The sequence below is a fragment of the Xenopus laevis genome, chromosome 8L (assembly GCF_017654675.1).
Source record: "Xenopus laevis strain J_2021 chromosome 8L, Xenopus_laevis_v10.1, whole genome shotgun sequence".
In the NCBI taxonomy this organism is placed as follows: domain Eukaryota; kingdom Metazoa; phylum Chordata; class Amphibia; order Anura; family Pipidae; genus Xenopus; species Xenopus laevis.
Window position 1 is genome coordinate 17,205,780 of NC_054385.1, and position 18,661 is coordinate 17,224,440.

Consider the following 18,661-nt stretch of genomic DNA (forward strand, 5'->3'; position numbering starts at 1 on the left):
ACAAGCATTTGTGTGATAAAGCTCAATACATTTCTCATAAACTTTAATCACACGGCACCTTTCTAACATATCTGGCATTTCTTGCAGATTCTAAAGATATTTCCATTCAAACTCCCTCTGAAGTGCCCATTAATTTGGATGGATTTCTGCTGCTTTGAGGACCCATATTCATTCAGTGAAAAAATGTCATTAAGAAGACATAAAATACATCTCAAACATGTTCTCTTATTCTGCAGGAGAGATTTAACTTGCATTTTGTCTCCACCATTGATAAATCAGCTTCATGGTTTAAGAATGAATCCTCTCATTTACTGCAATGATTAATATGCAGACTCAAAGGGGCCAATTCATTAACTTAAAGTGAAGGATTCGAAGTAAAAAAACTTCGAATTTCAAAGTGTTTTTTGGGCTACTTCGACCATCGAATGGGCTACTTCGACCTTCGACTACGACTTTGAATCAAAGGATTCAAACTAAAAATCGTTCGACTATTCAACCATTCGATAGTCGAAGTATTGTCTCTTTAAGAAAAAACTTCGACCCTCTAGTTCGTCATCTAAAAACCTACTGAACCCAATGTTAGCCTATGGGGAATGTCCCCATAGGCTTGCCTATGTTTTTTTGGTCGAAGGATAATCCTTCAATCCTTGGATAAAATCCTTCGAATCATTCGAACAATTATCCCTTCGATCGTTCGATCGCAGTTAATTAAACCTCGATATTCGACCCTTGGTAAATTTGCCCCCTAGTCTAAGTGAGTTAAGGAAAATAACTTACTTTTTTTATACCCAACCAGGAATCGATTTCATTAAAGACTATTAAGGGACTGTAATGGGTTTCCTTAGCGCAAAAAACCTGCGCAAAGACACTTGCACACGTTATCGACCATGTTTTGCGTCCTTTTTCACTGATTACCGACCAAATGGCTTTTGTGAACATTTGCAGTGTATGTAATAAAATTTCGCAATCCTGAAAGTGTTTTTTGCAACAAAATATTTAACTAAACTTCAGAGCATCTGTTAATGATAAGCCTTTGCTTAGCGATAATGATTTTACATTCACTAGCGAATGATTTTACATTGCGAGCAAAGACACCATTTTAAATAACGCTTGTACCTGTTAATTACATTCCCCCTTATAAGGGCAAACGTATCCACCACATATGACCGATGCAACTCAAACACAAGAACTTTTCTTGAGAAAAATATTTTTTTCTATGGGTGAGCATACCCATATATCCATCCTAAAATGAGCATTGGTTGGAGCGATGTACAGGTCTTTAAATTCCCTATTTGCACTTATGATTAGCACTGTACTATATGGCAGTCTGACAGATTTTGGGTTTGGGCTGTAATAACTCACCCTGGTGCTGCCACGTCCGTCTCCTTCGGCGCCATTGGTATAATGCGCATGTCTTCTGGGTTGCGCGTTAGGCTATTTCAGCCTATAGTTGGAAAGTGCGGAACGTGACGTCATCAGTTGGCGTGAAATTCAAATATTTAAAGGGCTCTTTGTGATGAATTCATTGCTCAACGTAAAGGTCTATTTACTTAGTTCTTGGGTGTGTTTTTCTAGTGATTCCTGTTCTGTTTTGACTCTGCCTGTCCCTGATCGTGTCCAGTCTGCTGGCTGCCCCGATTTTGCTCGTCCCTTTGACTATTCTTCCGGATTCTGATTTTGTACTGTGTTTTGGTGTTTGACCCGACCTGTGACCACAACTCCGCTTTGCCTATTGATTCTGTACTGCACTGCCCGATTGGTAACGACTCAGCCTGTACCTTGACTACGCTTCTAGTTCTCCACTCCAGTACCACGTTTGGTTTCCTTGCCTGCATAGAGCTCTCTCCCTGGTCCTCTCATATTAAGACCTAGCGGCACCTGAGTAGGGAAGGTCGTCTCCCGAAGCCAAAGGTGCTTGTTAAAGGCAGATGGGTGAGCCGGGACCTTGGGGTTAGCTCTGGGTTTGGGACACCTTTCGTAAGAAGGACCTTCCTAAATTTGTAAAGCTTGATGGAGGAGAAAGAAGGGTCTGTGACTGGTTTGGCCTAGCGACCTGGTTCCATTGAAAACCTTAAAACTGCAGTGAACAATGAGTTTCTTGATAATACATGCTTTGTGGCAGGCCCATTCCGGTTTCAGCACAATAATGCCAATAAAGCATGGTCTGTACTGAGATAATAGTAAAAAATAAAACCCTGAGATATTGGATAGGCAGATATAGGATTACTTTTGTTAAACCCACAAACAAATTGGTGCAGACTTACTTAGGGCACATGTCTGAGCAATTTTGCAATTGCTCCCAGTTATGGAATATTTGCATTTTTAGACTTCTTCCAGGCTTTTAGCTCAACTGAATAGCTCAACTGAGTTAAATGAATCCAGGAATATTCTCTGGCACTCTGGGCCTTGCCACTGCACTTCAGCAAGTCAGGAAAATTAGTAGCACAAGAAGGGACCAAGAAATTACCATGTAGGTCAGCAGAGCATTAAACTGCGAATCATGCTCCATCTATACTTCTGCGTGATACTTTTGCTATATTCACTGGTATATGTTGGCCTTTTACAATCACTTTTTTCTCTGTGCTTACAGTGAGATCATTAAAGTTCATGGGGTGAGGGAAAAAAACCTTGATACTGTAATATCAATGGGAAAAATGGAACATTACATTCAACTTTTTTCCTTTACATTCCATCACTGTAACTAATAGAAATATGGATTCACAGACTAACCCTTTAGGACAAAAAGGTATGGGATCCCTTATATGGAAACCCATTGTCCAGAAAGCTCTAAATTACAGGAAGGCCATCTCCAATAGAGTCGGTTTTAAGCAAATAATTTGAAATGTTAAAAATGATTTCTTTTTTACTCTGTAATAACAAAATAGTACTTTGCACTCGAAGGTAACTAAACTGAATGTTTGTGTCTCCTGGAGGAGTGATTTTCCTAAACAAATGTGCGTGTGTATCTATATCTATATATATATATATATATATATATATATATATATATATATATATATATATATATATATCTATCTATCTATCTATATATATATATCTATATATATATATATATATATATATATATATATATATATCTATATATATTTACACACACACAGGTATGGGACCTGTTTTCCAGAATGCTCAGGATCTGGGGTTGTCTGGACAAGGGATCGCTATTGAAAATTCACCGGCTTTGAAAAATTTTTGGCACCAGCGAAGATTTCAACGACGGCATCAAAGTTTTTTTGATGCCGGTGATGGTGGCGACAAGATCGCAGATTCACAAATTTTTTGCCAGTTTCGGGAATATCACAGGAAATTCGTGGCGAATCGAAACGGTACAAATTCGCCCATCACTATTTATAACAGAATATAGTGAGGAATAAAACCAAATTTGCAAAATAGTTAAGAGATATCTTCCCATTTTATGTGGTGATAATAAACTGCAGTAAACATTGTCTTTTAATGATATTAAATTTGTTTCGAAAAGACCCCTCACTTTGAGTAATATGCTAGCACCCAGCTCAGTCTCCTTGACCATACCCAAACAGAGAGGCGACAGGCTTTCCTCCAAGGGAACATTTAATTGTGGATCCACGAGATGCAAGACCTGTGGGGTCATTAATGGGAGTAGTGGTTTTCCATCAAATACTACAGGTTTAACTTCACAAAATAAAAGTTTCTTTAACAGTAATTCTAAACGGATAGTTTAGTAGTTTACTACAATGCAAATGTTCTATAAAACATTTTGTGGGTCGATCTATCCGATGCCTAAAGGAAAGAATAAGAGAACACATTAGGGCCATATACAGGAAAGATGATCCCCTATAAACATTTATCTTTATGCTCTTCTAGAGGCATCCAAGATCTTGGCGTGAAAGTCATAGAGCAGGTAAGAACTCCCCTAAGATGAGATGACATTTTGCACCCTTTGAATTTAAGGGAGGCATTCTGGATCCTTGAACTCGATACTAGAATACCAGAGGGTTTAAATACAAGACATGTCCTTATGTATCTATATTGACCTAGATACCACGTTCTGTACATGACCATTTTTACACTAATAGATGTTCACATATTTTATGGTATCCATATTAGTGCTGACCATATTCCTTCCTGCTAATACGCATTTAACTTTCTCCTCTTACTAACATTGAAGATACTCACACTCCGAGTTGCTCAAAGGCACATTCTCAGCTTAATTAATTCATCCAGAGTTTTCTTGAACTACTGAGGTTGTCTTTTATTCGATTGGGATTTAAATGTGGATTAATAAAGAGTTCCTTTATTTTTAGGGATTCACACATGTATGCATACATCAGGAAGTAGATATTCATAGATATTGCAATTTTATGTGGTTCCTGAAGGGGTGGCTGTGTAAGGCCTATTTAAGGAAGATTTGAATCTGTAAGCCTATGATTAAATGAGGTGTTCCCTAAACGCATCAGGCGATGTTTGTCTGTGACCTATTGCAATAAACCACCATCCTTTATTCGGAGCGCCGCCTTCTCTTTGTTCAAGTATGGCTTATTACAGTGGGAACTCTGTTGGCAGAGCCCCCGGGATTGAAATTGGAGCTGTATTAAGGTGAACATAGGAGGGAATGGTTGGAGCGGCCTTATTTTCTTATTGACTCTGTTTAATATCTTGTGCTGGTTCCCTGTTCTATTTTTATTAAATTTAATTGTATTGTCATCTATGCTGTACCTTGTTCATTGAACAAAGCAATACATATTCTTTACTTTTATATAAAACATTACAAGTCTGAAAAATATTGTCATACCCCATAACACCCCCGTATTAATAGGTATATTATAATGCTCAACTGTAAGCTGTAACCAGCCTATTCCGACACAGAAAACCCAAGGTCCTAAACATTACAAATAATAGATCCTCTGCCTGCAGACGAAAAGAAGGGGAACTTAAGAATCCCACTTGGGTATTTAAAAGTAGAACATGACATAGACTCAAACATTTATTTTGTGAAATCTTTCAGGCACAAACTACCAGTTGGACTGTATCTACCTTTAAGTGTTATGCTTTTTTTTATTTGGGTGTTTTGAGGCAGACTGAGTAAAGGAACATATAATTTACAGAAAACCATGCTTGACATTGATGTAGGTGTAGGAGAATGCTGAATTTCTCCATCCTACTTTAGATAGGTATACTTCCACTGCAGTAGCAGTATTAATATGCGAATATGAAAGAACAAAGTGAGTCACATTGAGTCTAAGCAAAACTGCCCAAGGTCATCCAAGAACAGAAGAAGAATAAATTAATTTACGCTCATCATCCACAAGAATACTATTCATTTATTATTTACATATCACCTCAATAAAATCCTTTGATAGTCAATATTGCCATGTTTATTAAAAAAGGTCAGATCGTTAGCAAAAGCCACCCACTGCAGTGGCCTGCTGGGGAGAAGCACTTTTATGGTTTAAAAATTCATGAAGCAGAGGTCACATTCAGAAGATGCTTTTGACATAAAAAGGGTGGCTCTCGTCTGAAATGATCTTTTCTTTATTCTGTTTATGTGGTCACTGCACTTTAGTGCACTGAAGTTCTGAAATCTACTGTATAATAATTAGCAGTTCCTTTGATCCCTTTCTCTGCACATGAGTGGGGTATACAAGACTGTTTTTGGGTTGATTAAATAAAGCAGAGTCCCCCTCAGACTCCAGTTATACACCCATGCAGTGGTGTTTGCAATAGACAACCCTCTAGTTAAATCAAGAAGCTTGACAAACATTGCTGCTATCTGGGTCATAGCCAAGGTCCAAATAAAGGATTTTTATTTTAATATGGCCACCATGTGACATGATCCACATTCAGATATTTTCTGGGTGAGTATACACCTATATTTTCCAAATAGTATACACCCATTCAGAAAATATCCGACTTAGAGATTGAACAGTATAATAAATAATAATGAATAAAGAAAAAACAATTATTATCATGAAGAGGTCACAACTCAGAAAAAAAATACCTCGGTGGAAAAAACATGTTTACGCTGTAATCTGTTTCTTAGATACATTAAAGGGAAAATCCAGCATACCCATCAGTAATTAATGTTTAGTTTACTTTTATATAGAATACACAGTTATTCCACAGTGAGAACTGCATTTATGTTCATAATTCTGGGATACAACTTGCTCAACATCATTTAGATATAACCATAAGTGGTCATATTATCATGAAAAATGATAGCACGCCTGTTTATATTTACTAAGTAACTAGATTATAAATAAAGCATTGATCAGTCTTGGGAGTGCTAAACAATGTATTTTATTTTTTAAAATCTTTAAATAGAAGGTTTTAAGATGTTTTAGGGTTGAAGCCTCCTTTTTTTGGTCAGCCATTGGGTCAGAACCTTCCCATTAAAAGGTTTATAATAAATGACACATTGCTGTAAAAGTCAGAAGGCAATATCAAACAGCTAATAAGTACTCTGCTTAAATCCCACACCATCAGACTGGACCCTTCAAGCTTCCTTTTCTTAAGGACTTCAATTTAAATGCCAATAAATCCCTTAGTTGTACCTTAGTCTTAACCCAACTTGGCAGATATAATGGAGTTGACAAGATAAGCGACATTTCCTAGTTGCCTGTTAGCTTGCTAATAAATTTTTTACCTTGTGCTCCTTGTTCCCTGGTCAAGGATCAGGATCAGTCTCTTTCTGGCCTGAGGGAGAAGTAGGCCTCAGTACATGATACTAAGAGCAAGGCCTAAGCAATAAATTGTTCCTTTTTGGCACAGATATTTGTGACAAAACGTTTTAATTTTTTTGTTCAACTATGTGAGCCATTGTCACCATTCTGGGACTAATTGTATGTGGTCAGTGAGAGATTGGGCACATGAACCCTCAGATTATCATATTTTACTTGACTTCAATCTAACTGGGATTTGCTGCTTCACAAGATTAGACAGATCAATTAGGAAAGCAAAGACCAACCTGTGGACCCTTACACTCTCTTGTCGGTTCTACTTTTTCCCTGCAGGTAAACCTCTTTCCCTTAAAGAAACCTCAACCACAATTTTTTGGGCTGCAGCACCTCTCTACATCTTCTTGTGAATTCCAAACTTGCCCTCCAAGCAGGATTGCACTACCCTGTGATCAGCAAGTGGGTAGATAACTTTGAACTTCCCATTCATGTAAAATCCATGAAACTTCCCATTCACGTAAAATCCATGAAATCCATGAGTCTGCTACATTTGCCATATATTATAAGCAAATTATATTTTATACCTTATCTGTTTGGAAAAGAAACATTGGATTATTGGACCTTTGGTTTGGGAAACGTTGCCCAAGCTTTCTCTCTAAGAATGCTGGGGATCATGGTTCCCAAAAAAAACACTTGCTATACTGGGTTTACCCATAATGTTATGTCCATCAAATAAATCTTGCATTCTAAGGGTAGGACTTCCTTTTTCTTTAGAACAGCCGACACGTTGCATGAGTTTTGTCGCATGCGATGTGTTGGCTCCTCTCGCATCGTGAAGTCCTACCCTAAAAGTAAACCCTGCTTTGAGTATCACTGCCCTTTATAGACTTTAATACAAAAGACATTTTCAAAGTAATTATTGTAAATGGCTGTTCAGACTGCAGGTGCAAGTAGTTGTATCAGAAGAGAACTGCAAGTGGGTGTCTGCAAATTTGTTGCAACATAAGCCCCAGAGAGTATTCCAATTAAACAGACCTATACTCTACTGCACCAAAAGAACCACTGGCATCGTTTTATATTATTGGTCCTATGCAACTTTATATTCAGTATGCGTGTTAATGTATCACACGCATGGCGGCCTGTGAACAAAGTTGCTTGCTTCTCTTTGACACGGCAGATTTCACCTGCAGCTATTTTGCTGTTTTGTAGTGATTTCTTTAGTAAGCGATCTGACTTTGATCTCTTTTTAAATGGGAATCCGGTGTTTAAACATGCGTTATCTTACCAAAGATGTGAAAAAAAAGAATCATTTGGGAATGAACTTCAGTCCTTTTGAAGTGTGTCTTTTATTCTCTTTAAGCCCTTCTTTAGCGAAGTTCAAATACGTATATGTCGGGGGTTCCAAAAAAGGCCAGTGGCGAAAAAATTCTCTGCAGGTGAGACTGAAGGATGGGGTGGTGGAGGTGGTCTCCGTTTTAACCCTTCTGTTGCCATCTTACGCTTCCATTGAACTAAAAATTGAACTCAAACATGTTGCATCACAGTATTCTGTTAACAGATATGGTGCAAAAAGTGTAAAGCATGCGTTTATACAAGGTATATGACCTTTTTGTGAATTGGCAATTCCTCTGCAAAAGCCATTTTATCACAATAAAAGGGACACTTATTATAAATTCCTTTATATGGCATCTCTAGGACCAGATTTCCCTATTTCTAGTGTCACAGTGTGCCAAAAGGTATCACCTGACTCACTAAGGAGCACTTAACAAATCATGTATTTGATGGCATATGTCCTCAGTTCTAAGGTCTGTATACATATCCAACAAGTCAACCCCTACTCCTTCTATAATCAACACTATACTGGTACAATTAAGTACACAAAAATGGCTGCATGCAGTAGTATTACTAGAGGATATATTTTAGTGCCACAGAAACAATGTTTGCCTCTGAAGTCTTCATGAAAATGATCGTAATAATATGTATGCAAAAACTATAAAAAAAATTACTTAGTGTGGTAATTCTTCATCAAATAAGGTACCCCTTGGGCTCTCTATACTCTAGGGCCACACTGCAGTCACTGCATCAACTGTCTTGGTTAATATTATTATTAATATTACAGTTTACAATCTAAAAGGAGAACGAAAATCTGTAGTTGTAGGCAACATAAGGGGAGGAACCTTCACAGGACCAGGAAGCTGTGAGGCCAGTGGGATCATGAGTGCAGGGTAATTGGAGGGGATAATCCTCTTCCGGCCTTCACTCATGGGGCAGCTTACCACCCGCCCGCCCCAATTAATTTTGTTAATTGGAGTATTGTCACACCTAATGGGGAGTGGCAGGGAAATGCTTGCCAAGGCACAGGCTTTAGGTCTTGGTATAAATGGCAATCAGTCAAGTGTGGATTAGTGGAGTTTTCTGCAAGTATGCATACCAGGAGATATGAGTTTTCGCTGCCTGCCTTATGTACCCATCTAATGCAGCTGTAGTGGGTGGCTGGCACTGCAGGAAGCCCATTATTGGTCATATAGTTAGGCAAGCTTTCCTATATGTGATAATATTATCATGGTGTGAGCTAATGTGGTTATACGTTCATTTATATTATTCTTATACATGCTGATAAAGCTTGTGTTATTTAGAGATGAAGGTGGGCGTTGGTCAAGTATAAAGGGGTTAGTCGGGCCCGACAGCTTGACGCTGCGCCAATGAGGGTTTATGAGACACAAGGTGTGGGTATGGGTAAGATCAGGAGTCAGTCAAAGTGAGAAATGTGGCATGGAGTATTGAACTTTACGGGTGCCATTGCTTTATAATGTAACATGATGGAATGGTATGATAGATAAATGGAATCTTCTCCAAATAATTTTTAAGGAGAAACTCTGCATTGTGCCAGGGGCTTCCATAAAAAGGGTGCAGCACAAGCAAAGTCTGAAATATCTGTATGTGAATAAGGGTAACGTAAACTGTTGAGAAGTAACTTCTTGTTAAAAGAGATAGGAGCAGTTTGGTGAATACTTGGAAATCAGGTGGGTATACAGTGGGACTGTTTTGAATATCGGGGTCATTTTCCTTTCTGAAAGGTAATGTAGCTGCACACTAAAGCAACATGTAATGCTTGGGCTCAGGTAACTCATTGCCAGACCACATTTATTTGTGACAAAATCCCCACTCCCTAATTCCCTTGCAGCTCCAGAATGGAGCACGAAGATGTCTTCTTTCAGTATGAATTCCTGTGCTGCTGTATTCAGTAGCGATATTTTCATGGGGGCTGGGTGAGCCACGTAGGTGCCCCATCTTCACATCCTTTAAATTGCGTGTAATTTAGATGCGGAAGATATGGTGCCTCAGCAGCTGTGGCATATAAAGGAGCCCTGTCCTTACTGCTATGGCTAGTGATAAGTACAGGGCTCCCTTACACCTGCCCTTGGATTAAAATGTGGAATCCATATATGCCCTGGGTGCAAGTGTTCTTGAATCCCTCTATAGTCCCTTTTATAATGAGTACTATTATTTTAACCTGTTTTTTTTCTTGCCCCAGAAAACTATTTTCATCTGATCCAACATTGGCTTGTATGTGCATTTTCAAGAACTTAGATGTGCTGATTATATTAAGCCTAGTTAAGATCCTTGTTTATAGTGAACCCCTTACAGTTCATGTATTCCTTACCAGGACTGATTGCAGTTCAATAAAATATTTTTTGTAGAGCTTTTTTTGTTTAATAAAAATTAGGATTCTGTCATTCGAAGAAGATATTTTGCCCAAGCTGGGGTCCTAAATCTTCATGATGCCCCATTTGCCGAGTTATTAAAGCAAAACTGCGGTATCGCTAGACCTAAGCCTAGATTCTGGACTTGTTACACTCCTTTTCCAACAAGGACAAAGGAAGCACCCAATGTTCTTCCAAATCTGTGAGGGTTAATCTTTTTTACTCAGAAATCTATCTCACAATAAACATTCTGTTCTAGCAAACACACTTCTCAGTTAGTTACTTCCAATAGTCACAAAAAAACTTGGCAACACTAAAACAGGTTTCATTGTCAATGGCAGAGGGGGCAGCGAGGTATAAAAAGCAAACAGTGGCCAGAGGTAAGGATGCCTTCTCAATGGTACAGCTCTGGCACCGGGAAGCCTTAAGAGCTTCTCTTGAACACAAGTGAAGTGCTTTCTTTTTGGACTATGGCTCCAGCAAAGCCAGGGACGGCATGTTCAGCGTACTTGTGTCAGTCTCTCTAAATAGCTTCACATCTGCTTGTTCCCTATTTCTGACATTTTCATTCATCTTGTCTGCTTCATTGGGTTATAGAGGCCTGTACAGAAGCATCTTTTTCTGATGCTGCCATTGTGTGAAGAGGACAATGGCTGGACCTCCCACTGACCGCAGCTGTGCCGCGCTCTGAATACAACAAGGCCTCTCTTGGCACCGGCTCTGAGGGTTTGCTGTTGGAAAGTTCCTCTGTGATTCAGCTGTCACTCATAGACAGGGAGAGGGGAACTAAAAGGCACTGCTCACTGAGTAGGAAATATTCCCTAGGCCATCAGTAATGAATAAGAGAACTTGCCCATTATCCTGTCTGACCACTCAAATAGACTAGTTGTGAAGGGGCCTTTGCAAATGGACAATAGCAGCCGAGTATGTACAAGACTGCACATAACTGAGGAGTGAGAACACTCCACTGGTTTTCATTGGTTCCTGGAAGTGGAAAACAACAGAAGGCATGTTTAACCCTCTTCTTTGCCAAATTTGATTAAAGGTTGTCTGAAGATGGGTTGTTGCAAGGCACACCTGCCCTAGTCTAAAAAATATAATCAAAAGTCATTACCCATGACAGGATAAATAAAATAACCATAAGAACAGTGGCATTACTATATATTACTGGGAACCACAGCAAATTATTTTCCAGGCCCCAGAAAATGTCTAGAGGTTGACCTGTTTTACCAATATTAGTTGAAATTGTATATGAATTAGGGCATTGTGGGGCCCCTATACCTCCTGGGCCCCTCTGCAGACGCAGGGTCTGTGTGCTCTGTAGTTATGCACCTGCATAAGAATATGCATATATATAACAGCAGGTGTTCCTTAAAGAAGATCAAAACTTTAAAAATGAATATGGCTGAAAAAGCGGTATTTTGTATAATGATCCTACTGCACCAGCTTAAAGGTTAACATCTCTATAAAAGTAATGATCCAGGCTTTCAATGTTGTGCACAGGAGCTTTGTTGGGAGTGTCAGTGACACTGCACATGCTTAGTGTGCTCCAGTTGAGAAGATATGCTTAGGAGTTGTTGCAAATGAGGATCACCATAGAAGCTGATGCTACAGAACCAATTATTAAATTCTTATGTAAATTGCACTGGTTGGTACAGGTATGGGATCTGTTATCCGAAAAGCCATCATCCTGAAAGCTCCAAATTACAGGAAGGTCATTTTAATCAAATAATTAAAATTTTTAAAACTGATATGGAAAACCCCAGAAATCTGGATAACAGCTCCCATGCCTGAATTCCTGATTTTCATTTCATGTTCTAATTTACACTAATTACATAAATACATATGGATTTACCTGCAGTTATTTGTAGCTTTTTACTAGAACTTACTTTATTTGTCTTTCCAGGGTCGGACTGGGCCGGCGGGACACTGGGAAAAAACCCGGTGCACCCCATTGGCCCAGATGCGCACCCTGCCCTGCTTCTTCCGGGAAAAACACATTGCGCACTTCGCGGGGTCGAGGTCTGGAGGGGGCTATGAAACTGCAGTGCCAGTAGGCCCCCCAGTCCGACCCTGTGTCTTTCTATCTTATGCACAAGTTATTGCATTTTTATACCTCTGAATTAGAAGTGAAATTAGAAGTGAAAGTCCTAGGGTAATTCAGTACACAGACATTAATCTTGAACAAAAAGTTCTCTGTCTCACAAATGCATTCAAATTAGCGAACTGGACAGTAAGAACCAGCTAATCTGTCAACAGAAATGTTGTTGGCAAATTGCCTAAATGTTTACATGCAAACCAGTTTGCTTACCTTTATTTCTATCAAGTTCCGGATGTGATTGTATGTGTCTGGCAACTTAAAAGGTAGGACATATTTTCTTTGATGTTGAGCACTGGGTCGTTTTACTACCTTGGGTCCTGTGTAGTACAGGTATGGGATCTGTTATCCAGAATAGTCGGGACCTGCAGTTTTCTGGATAAGGGGTCTTTCTGTCATTTGGATCTCCATACCTGCTAAAAAACGGTTTAAACATTAAAAAATCGTAATAGGATTTTTTACCTCCAATAGGGATTAATTACATTTTAGTTGGAATCAAGTATAATGTACGCAGAAAAAGCAAATAATTTTTTACAAATTAGTATTATTTGATTATAATGGATTCTATGGGAGATGGCCCTATCATAAGTCTAAACTTTCTGGATAACGGGTTTCTGGTTAATGGATCCTATACTTATGCCGCCTAAAGCATTTTTTGAGGGTTCAGGAACACTACAACACTAGGGCATCCAGACTTTTCCAGACAATAGGGCATAGACTTTTTTCAATTGTTTTCCATGTCTTACTTTTGACTGTTTTTCTAAAACTGAAGTCTAAAATTTAATGTTCCTGTCTCTGGTGTTTCACTCTGGCAGCTTAGATGCAGATTCTGAATTGTTACGGTTTGCTACATTAGTTGCTACATTGCTCAGCAGCATCCATTAAATATTAGCATCTATTATATCAATTATAACAGCTGTCTTTAATTCAATTCAAGAATTTAGCTCAGTTGGGTCATAGATAAGAATATTAAGAACAGTTTACATAGTCGGTGACCCCCCTCCCCAGAGCTGCTTTAGAAAGACACAAAGTGAAAAATAAAACTTTATGCTAGTGCCTAAAAGTTTAATTTGTATATTTTAGCAGGCTGATTTCAGCCCCTGTATGGCACTAGCCTTAAATTTCAATATTTTCAATATTAAAACAAGTATCCCAAATAGAAAATAGAATATAATCGAAATAAGTCTTTATTTCTGGTAAACTATCGGAAAAAAGCTGAAATTAAAAACTGACTCTTAATATTTGTAAAAGGGTTCTCTACAGGGAAAATTCTGTGATTGTAGAGTTCTCTCCTTGGAGTGGTTGTACTAGCAGATACATTAGCTTCAAGAAGAGGTTGAATGGCTTTTTAGCAAGTGAGAAAACAGGGGATTATATAAAATACATTAAATTGTTTAGTGCCACTCACAGAATGCATCTTTATTGAAATCAACAGGAGCAGCTGCAGGAAGCAATGTGTTTTGGGCAAGGTCCTTAATCATAGCTATGATTAATGGCACAGCCCAAAACGCGTCAGGTTTTATAGCTTCCTGTAACTGCTCTTGTTGATTCCAATAAAGAAGAATTCAGTGAGTGCTGCTCATCAGAAAAACATAGAGGAACAACTATTTTAGAACATGATGAAAAGACACCGGATTTATAACTATTTAGGAAGATAGGAAACACTTAAGAATAGTTAATATAGGTTTATCAATCAAAAGAATAAGAGCATATAATAATTACAGCCAGGTATTCAAATGATAAACTTCCTGCAAGGAATAGGAATTCTACTTTCCAAACAAAAGCTACATTGTATACATATAACTCCATCAGTATAATTTTTCTGTCAAGGGTACATCTGAAACTCTTGGATATCTGTATTCTTGCCAAATTAATTTGTAGTGAAGCAAATCAACTGTGAAGTCTGCAATGCTTTTTCTACTTCAGTCTGAGCACTGCCTAATCGGGCAGATAGTACAAGAGACTTCAGCATTATTAGTCAAATTAAAGAATCCAAGAAAAAATGCTCAGGCGCTCTCAGATTGATCTGTGCCAAAGAATTCCGCCTCACCTCACCTGTGCAGATAAATAAGCACTGGCAGAATGTTAAAATCGTTGAACATAAACGATAAGTATCATGTTATGGATGGGCCTGTTGCAAAAAAGCAGCATTTTGGAAAAAAAATGGCAATTGCACTTTGCTTACTGCAAATTGCGGACCTACATGTGCCCTATTGTTGAATATATTTCTATTCATGTCCTTGTTTGCTTGGCAAATTTAGCCCAGGCAATGAGAAAATTGCAAGCATGAGAACTGCAGAACAGAAAATGCAAATAAACTGAAATCCACAAAAACAAAAAGAACAATAATGATGAATTTAATCTCACAAATCATAGAGATTTTTTGCCACTTCCAGAGCAAGCAGGAGATTGCAGTTTACAAACTCAAATGCTCAGTGTTGACGAATGCATGCAGCCGCCATCACTTAGCTGTGTGAACTGCTCTTATCAATTTGTAAGGTAACGGGGTGCGTGTAGATGCGCTTCAAGATGGAGGATACTCAAGGAACAGTAGCTTAAGTGTAATTCTTTCTCCTTTGTATGTTGCTGCTCTTTACCTCTTTTCCATCCGTAAATTCCTCTATATGGAAGGAAATGACACCAGGTCCTACATTTGGCACTAGAATTGTATCTGATCCAGTCTTGGCACTTAGGTTTCCAAGCCTGTATGTTTATGCCTGTATGTCCTCCTGCTCAGTAAGTGCCTATATGGCTTTCCAAGGTTGTTACACACTTTTGCACTGAATTCTATATTGAGACCTATATTGCTTTTAAAGACCTTTAGGGTAGAACTACACAGGTGATTTTCGGTGCGCGTGCATCCGTTCCGACACAACGAAAGTAAGCGCAGGCGTCACGTCAGATGCGCCGAATCTTATGTAAGTAATACAAATGTCGCATGTTGCATGCAACATGCAGCGTTCGCATCCAACAGTCCGGTCGGATGCAATCAGCTTTTTCAGGAGCGTTGTGGCGCACCTACCTCCCTGACGACGGCGAATCCAAGATGGTGGCGCCCATGGTAGACGCATGGGTTCGGGCAGCGGCATGTTGACGTCTGCGTGTGGTGTCCCAAATTCAAAATAAAAGGATGCCGAAGACACCGGTTCAATGCCAGAGTATAGGAATTGCTTTATTGTGTTCCTGGGTTTCCTTAATTCCTAAATTCTTGTTTCCTGGTTTCCTGACCCATGGCTTGACCCTGATCCTTGAAAAGAAAAAATTGTTTTCTAAGGTTTCCAGAAGTTCACTCCTGTAGCCGTTTCTGTTCCGTTCTCCAATCGGAAAAAACGTTAAAAATCAAATAATCTGTGAAACAGCGCTTCACAAGGAAGCCCAGGAAAAGTATTGGACCCTGATCCTGTTTCCTGCTGCCTGCCTTGATTACGATTACGCCTGATCCCTTTCTGGATACTGCGATCTTGAACCTTTACCCTAAGCTTCCTCCTTGGTCTGGACGTCTCCTGCTGGGAGCCGATAGGCCCCCTGACAGTGCGACATTTGTATTACTTACATTAGATTTGGCACATCCAACGTGACACCTGTGCTTCCTTTCGTTGCGCCGAAACGAATGGACGTGCACCGAAAATCGCTCGTGTAGTTCTACCCTTACATGTATGTATGTGTATTTTTATTAATATAGTGCTGCCTATGTACGCAGCACTGTATAGTGGCAACATGCTTTTGCATGTTTTGCATTTCACACTGGGTTGAAATTCTTTTCTTTTAAATGTGTTTATGGTTTTAACTGTAATTATTGCTCATATAGAGCGGCAAATTTATTAATTTTTAAGCTCTTTTTTAGCTGGGCCCTTTACCTCTTGTATCAGTTATCAATTGTATGTAATATCTATGTAAGTCACTCCTCCATTCACAGTAAGCTTTCATTTGCTTGTGATGTGTACTTTGCTCTGAATAGCAATTGAATCCTCCTCTTGTTCTTCAGCCTGGGAGGGTTACACAGAACTTCCATCTCCTGACAGAGCAGAAAGCCCATAAGCCTTTATAAGGTGCCAGCCACCAGGACCAGCCAAATGAAAAGTAGGGATGGGTAATCCTTGTATGGGTTTGTAGAGATATCCACATAGTTCTTCTTCACGTAGGTATTATAAGCATCCAAATTTAACTGAATGTTGCTGCATATTGTAGTATACTTACTGAAGCCTGGTTTCTTGCTGCGCTTCCCAAAGGGTATCTCTCAAGTTATATATGACAATGTACATCTATGGAAACACGAATAAAAAAAAACACAAATAAATGCAATATATGCCACTTTGTTTTAATGTTATCAGACTCATGTAGAATGTTATCATTTGTTGTGTCCATGAGTTCTTGAGCATCAGAGCCGTCTGAAACTGATTACATAAACAGAGTCTAATATGAGTTCCTTGCTTTATATCTCTCTAAAGATAATCATCATATGGGTTTTATCATCTGTGGATGTTCTTTTATAGCATGGGATATCAGTTTTAGGTTGCTCTAAATCACAAAAAAAAAATTCTTGACCCTTGACTCCAAAGTGCTTGTCAGAAGTCTTACTGCCTAATGCTCATACTGCTTCTGATGTCCTTTCTCACTCAGAGGTCTCTCACATTTGTATTTTTACACAGAAAACCTGGGTCTAGTTTCTAGCTTTAAGCTGAGCCAAACATGGACTTGACACTACAGTGCCACCGGGGCTTTTGAAAGGCTCGATCAGCATCACCTCTGTGTTTGACCTCAAGTTTTCCTTATGGGAATCTCACAGATTTCTTGCTATTAATCCTAGAAAACCAGAGAGTTGCTTAGCAATGACATACACCAGTTTCCGGCAATAGGCTTTGACAGGAGGGGTAAGAATGGGGAAAATCCTTGTTGCTACCCTGTATAAAAGATCATACAGCACATTCCTTCTAATTGTTTTTATATCATGCACAAATGTAGTAAATTGAGCCAGAAGGATCTGCGTGGTTGCCCCAGCAAGGGAATCTTTCTGGGAAAATATGTGATTGCTTTTATCATGCAGCCTTGTGAATGTCAGAGTGTGGCAGTCTGTGACACTAAACAGATAGAACAGGCAGTTGTAGAAGATTAAATCATATCAAGTTGATGTTCACAGATATTTCTCCTGGAGAGTCACAAAAATAGTAATTATAATAATTATATATATAAAGAGACGAGCTTTTGGTTTATCGAGCTCACACATTGGTTTCTATTGGGGGGAATGTAATATTGCTCGCTGACGCAAAAATCATTCACAATCTGTTTGCAATACGAATAAATGTTTGCAAAATGAACCATTTTGCCTTTGCAAACATTTTGCCCCTCTAATTTTATATCAACACCAAAGAATTGGACGGCACTCCGATCAAAAGGAATACAGGTTTATTGCATACTCCAGCAGGGATCCTACGCCCTACGCGTTTCGGCCTATGATTAAGGGATTGATTCCCGAAACGCGAAAAATTTGGATTTTATACTAAAAAAAACATGAATTTTTCAGGTTTTTGGCATTCAAAGTTAAGTAAATAACCCCCTGAAAGTGTGTGATGAAGTTTACTGCAACAGAGCTGTAGCACAACAAAGTCACCAATACAATCACACATGAAAGGATGTGTTCACATTCACCATACTTCACAACAAAATTAAATACAAAAGAAAATATGATCAACCTAATACAGTTTATGGGGTTTCCAATGCAACATTTAAGTCCAAACCTAACAGGCCACACACATTGGGGCAGATTTACTAAATAACGAATTTGCGCTAGCAAGAGGTAACGTTCAGTAAAATTTGCATCTTAGGGAATTTGTGTAGTTACATCCCTTCGCCACAGCGCAAATTCGCCAGGCATAAGGGAGCGAATTACCGCTAGAGTCTATCTCCTTCGCTAGCGAAGTTACGTCTGTGCCCATTAGTAAATCAGCGAAGTAACGAAATGACGTCACGCTGGCGAATTTTTGCTAACGTTAGTTACTTCTCCTTTTAGTAAATCTGCCCCATTGTTTTCAGCCCTCCTCCTCCGAGCAATGTTAAAGTTTGGGAACCATTTCAAGTGGCTTGGCAGTTTCAGATGCCATTAAGTCCTTCCACATACTCCTCAACCCCTTTAACAAGATTGACTTTTGATGGAAAGAAGTCAAATACTGAATATGCAATTGTGCAGCACG